The 5,660-nt window shown below is 48.4% G+C and overlaps 1 non-coding gene across 1 annotated transcript; it reads right to left on the bottom strand.

Moving 5' to 3' along the window:
- Nucleotides 1-4,527: 4,527 nt before the first annotated feature.
- Nucleotides 4,528-4,597, bottom strand: trnat-ugu. The gene has a single exon. It is a non-coding gene; the product is annotated as a tRNA-Thr (tRNA).
- Nucleotides 4,598-5,660: the final 1,063 nt, after the last annotated feature.

Raw genomic sequence — 5,660 nt, forward strand, 5'->3', positions numbered from 1 at the left:
TGTCTGTATGTATGTTCGTACCACACGGGACTGTAGCGTTGGTTTGTAGTCTGTACCTGTTCGTGCGCTCTTCGTGTATTTGTAAGTTCTCATGTTTTAGGTCAGTCTACGTCGTTTATTTGTTTTGTAGTTTGTTAAAGAGTTTTCGTGTTTCGTCGTTTCTGTTAATAAATATTCATTATGTCTTCACAACCCGCTGCATTTTGGTCTGATCCCTCTTCAGTGTACAGCTGTTTGGGTCTAGAGTGTCTCCCCCTCTTCAGACGAAGATGAGGAGAGAAACCGTTACAAATACACTATGAGCTAATTGGTCAGAATACTTATGACTTCAAATAGGGGGACTAGATACATAAAGTGCTTTCATTTCTAAATGGTGAAACAGATATGTATTGAAATACCCTCAAATAAAATGTGACATTATATCCTGTCACCTCATATGAAACATTTGATCTGAAATCCAAAATGCTGGATTATAGAGCCACATTTAAAATGTTAGCTTCACTGTCAAAATAGATATGGTGTGGACTGTATACTCAATACAATCTAAATCTGATACCTCACTGTCTGTCTTTTGACTGATACTGCTTTTTAAACTGGTCTGGTCAGTCTACTCAAATATTTGTACTATACATTTTTCTATCTACAAACAATAGTTTGATAATTTGTCATTTCTAATAATGATACATTCATTCATTTATGAATAGATATGGCAGGTTTCAGGACAATGTTGTATCTGAACATGTTGAAAAAATATACTGCCACTATTTTCACCACCAAAGAATAGCAGTGTGATTTTAATATGATGTGACTCTTTGCAGGCTGTCTAGTCACTGTCTAGTCACAGAAGGCTGTGCTTCTCTGGTCTCAGCTCTGAGGTCAAACCCAACACATTATTAGTGCACAGGTTACAGTGTAAGCAGGGAAAGCTAAGCGTAACATTTTAATACAACCTGTCTGTCATTATATTTCTTCTGTGTTGGCAGACTCACTGGCTGTAAACTCACAGACACATCCTGTAAAGTGTTGGCCTCAGTTCTCAGTTCCAACCCCTCACACCTGAGAGAGCTGGACCTGAGTAACAATGACCTGAAAGATTCAGAAGTGAAGCTGCTCTCTGCTGGACTGGGGAATCCCCACTGTAAACTGGAGACTCTGAGGTCAGTATTCCTGTAGTTGGTCAACAAGTGATAACTGTTCACCAGATCCACATGTGTTTACCAGACACACATAGTCCACACCATATGTGTTTGGACAGTGAAGCTTACAGTTTTACATTTGGTGCTATGCTCCAGCATTTTGGATTTGAGATAGAACGTTTCATATTAGGTGACAGTACAGAATGTTACCTTTTTCAACCAGGATCTCAGCGATCACTGCCTCATTGCCTGCTTCCGTTATGGGTCCGCTGTCAAATGTACAAAAAAAGATTTGCAACTTTTCAGGGAAGTTAGGAACTAATATAAACAGTCAGTTAGGAAAGCTAAGGCTAGCTATTTTAATCAGAAATGTGCATCCTGGAGCACTAATTCCAAAAGGTTTTGGGACACTGTAAAGTCCATGGAGAATAAGAGCACCTCCTCCCAGCTTCCCACTGCACTGAGGCTAGGAAACACTGCCACCACCAATAAATCCACGATAATCGAGAATTTCAACAATGTTACGCCCGTCGTTTGAATGAGGAAACCAAGGTGCAGCGTGGTAGGCAAACATCTTATTTTATTAAAATGAACACCAAAAAAACAACAAAATACAAAACGAACGTCAAGTTCTGCAGACTACACAGTAACTATACAAAATCAAGATCCCACAAACTAAGGTGGTAAAAGGATTTGAGTCCCTGGCAGCGTAGTGTGTTACTGATGGTAGGCTTTGTTACTTTGGTCCCAGCTCTCTGCAGGATTTGAGTCCCTGGCAGCGTAGTGTGTTACTGATGGTAGGCTTTGTTACTTTGGTCCCAGCTCTCTGCAGGTCATTCACTAGGTCCCCCCGTGTGGTTCTGGGATTTTTGCTCACCGTTCTTGTGATCATTTTGACCCCACGGGGTGAGATCTTGCGTGGAGCCCCAGATCGAGGGAGATTATCAGTGGTCTTGTATGTCTTCCATTTCCTAATAATTGCTCCCACAGTTGATTTCTTCAAACCAAGCTGCTTACCTATTGCAGATTCAGTCTTCCCAGCCTGGTGCAGGTCTACAATTTTGTTTCTGGTGTCCTTTGACAGCTCTTTGGTCTTGGCCATAGTGGAGTTTGGAGTGTGACTGTTTGAGGTTGTGGACAGGTGTCTTTTATACTGATAACAAGTTCAAACAGGTGCCATTAATACAGGTAATGAGTGGAGGACAGAGGAGCCTCTTAAAGAAGAAGTTACAGGTCTGTGAGAGCCAGAAATCTTGCTTGTTTGTAGGTGACCAAATACTTATTTTCCACCATAATTTGCAAATAAATTCATAAAAAATCCTACAATGAGATTTTCTGGATTTCTTTTCTCATTTTGTCTGTCATAGTTGAAGTGTACCTATGATGAAAATTACAGGCCTCTCATCATTTTAAGTGGGGGAACTTGCACAATTGGTGGTTGACTAAATACTTTTTTGCCCCACTGTATATCCACAAAATGTTCCTCCCTCATGAAGCCATCTATTTTGTTAAGTGCACCAGTCCCTCCTGCAGCAAAGCACCCCCACAACATGATGTTGCCATCCCCGTGCTTCAAGGTTGGGATGGTGTTCTTCGACTTGCAAACCTCCCCCTTTATCCTCCAAACATAACGATGGCCGTTATGGCCAAACAGTTCTATATTTGTTTCCTCAGACCAGAGGACATTTGTTTCGTCAGACCAGAGGACATTTCTCCAAAAAGTATGATCTTTCTCCCCATGTGCAGTTGCAAACCGTAGTCTGGCTTTTTTCTGGCGGTTCTGGAGCAGTGGCTTCTTCCTTGCTGAGTGGCCATTCAGGTTATGTCGATATAGCAGTCGTTTTACTGTGGACATAGATACTTTTGTACCTGTTTCCTCCAGCATCTTCACGAGGTCCTTTGCTGTTGTTCTGGGATTGATTTGCACTTTTCTCATCAAAGTACGTTCATCTCTAGGGGACAGAACGCGTCTCCTTGTCAGAGCTGCTAGGAGTACTTGGTGGAGGAGTCAAGCGCAGAGAGCAGGGATTCAAGAAAGTGGATTTATTTTCCAGTTGACAGGGAAAAACGATCATGCCCTAAACACACGGGCGAATGAAAAAACGAGTCCAAAAACACAGGACTAAACTGTCCAGAAAAAATAATAAATCCACATACCAATCCAACACCAAATAACAGAGAAACAAGCCCGCACAAAAGCCAGCGGGCTTACTGCCCTTAAATAGCCTACCCACAAAACTAAACTCAAAACAGGTGCACCCAATCAGCCCAAACTAACAGAAACAAAAAGAAAAGAATCGATGGCAGCTAGTAGGCCGGTGACGACGACCGCCGAGCGCCGCCCGAACAGGAAGAGGCACCATCTTCGGCGGGATTTGTGACAGTACCCCCCCTCTAGCGCGCCGACCCCGGCCTCGAGGGCGACCCGGAGGGCGAGGCGCAGGACAATCCGGGTGGCGACAGTGGAAATCAACCAAGAGGGAAGGATCTAAAATGTCTCTCCCCGGTACCCAGCACCTCTCCTCCGGACCGTACCCCTCCCAGTCAACGAGGTACTGCAGGCCCCTCACCCGGCGTCTCGAGTCCAGAATAGCTCGTACTGTGTACGCCGGGGACCCCTCGATATCCAGAGGGGGCGGAGGGACCTCTGGTACCTCACCTTCCTGAAGGGGACCAGCTACTACCGGCCTGAGGAGAGACACATGAAACGAGGGGTTAATGCGATAGTAAGAATGGAGTTGCAATCTACAACACACCTCGTTTATCCTCCTCAGGACTTTAAATGGCCCCACACACTGCGGCCCCAGCTTCCGGCAGGGCAGGCGGAGGGGCAGGTTTCGGGTCGAGAGCCAGACCCTGTCCCCTGGTGCGAACACAGGGGCCTCACTGCGGTGGCGGTCAGCGCTCTTCTTCTGCCGTTCACTGGCCTGCCTGAGAGAGTCCTGGACTGCCCGCCAGGTCTCCCTAGAGCGCTGTACCCACTCCTCCACCGCAGGAGCTTCGGTCTGGCTCTGATGCCACGGAGCCAGGACCGGCTGGTACCCCAGTACGCATTGCGGCATGGCGACATGTTAGTTGAGGAGTGGCGGAGTGAGTTCTGGACCAACTCTGCCCACGGGACGTACCTCGCCCATTCTCCTGGCCGGTCCTGGCAATACGAACACAGAAACCTACCCACTTCATGGTTCACTATTTCCACCTGCCCATTACTTTCGGGGTGATACCCAGGGGTAAGGCTGACCGAGACCCCCAGACGCTCCATAAACGCCCTCCACACCCGGGACGTGAACTGGGGCCCTCGATCAGATACATTTACATTACGTTTAAGTCATTTAGCAGACGCTCTTATCCAGAGCGACTTACAAGTACATACATTCATAGATTTTTGTACTGGCCCCCCGTGGGAATCGAACCCACAACCCTGGCGTTACAAGCGCCATGCTCTACCAACTGAGCCACACGATGTCCTCCGGCACCCCGTAGTGCCGGAAGACGTGGGTAAATAGAGCCTCCGCAGTCTGTAGGGCCGTAGGGAGACCAGGCAATGGAAGGGGACGACAGGACTTAGAAAACCGATCCACAACGACCAGAACGGTAGTGTTCCCCTGAGACGGGGGAAGATCAGTCAGGAAATCTACCGATAGATGAGACCATGGCCGTTGTGGAACCGGGAGGGGTTGTAACTTCCCTCTCGGCAGGTGCCTAGGAGCCTTACTCTGTGCGCATACCGAGCAGGAGGAGACATAGAGTCTCACGTCCTTAGCCAAGGTGGGCCACCAGTATTTTCCCCTAAGACCCCGCACTGTCCTCTCAATCCCCGGATGACCCGAAGAAGGTAGTGTATGAGCCCACCGAATCAATCGATCACGAACACCAAGCGGTACGTACCTAAGGCCAGTCGGACACTGGGACGGCACAGGTTCTACCCTCAACGCCCGCTCGATGTCCGCGTCCACCTCCCATACCACCGGGGCCACCAGACAAGAGGCTGGAAGGATGGGAGTCGGATCGATGGGCCGGTCATCCGTGTCATAGAGACGAGACAGCGCGTCGGCCTTAGTGTTGAGGGAACCTGGTCGGTAAGAGATCGTAAATCTAAAACGAGTAAAGAACATGGCCCACCTAGCTTGACGCGGATTCGGTCTCTTCGCCTCTCGGATATACTCCAGATTGTGGTGGTCAGCCCAGATGAGGAAAGGGTATTTAGCCCCCTCAAGCCAGTGTCTACACACCTTCAGGGCTTTTACCATAGCTAGTAACTCCCGGTCCCCCACATCATAGTTCCGCTCCGCCGGACCCAGCTTCTTAGAAAAGAAAGCACAGGAACGGAGCTTCGGTGACGTGCCCGAGCGCTGTGATAGCACGGCTCCAACACCAGCCTCGGACGCATCCACCTCCACTATGAACGCTAATGAAGGGTCCGGATGCGCCAACACGGGAGCCTCAGTAAACCTTGCCTTCAACTGGTTGAAGGCTCCATCTGCCTCGGCCGACCACCGTAGACGCACCGGCCCCCCCTTCAGC

Source organism: Salvelinus namaycush, unplaced genomic scaffold (genome assembly GCF_016432855.1).
Source record: "Salvelinus namaycush isolate Seneca unplaced genomic scaffold, SaNama_1.0 Scaffold285, whole genome shotgun sequence".
NCBI lineage: Eukaryota > Metazoa > Chordata > Actinopteri > Salmoniformes > Salmonidae > Salvelinus > Salvelinus namaycush.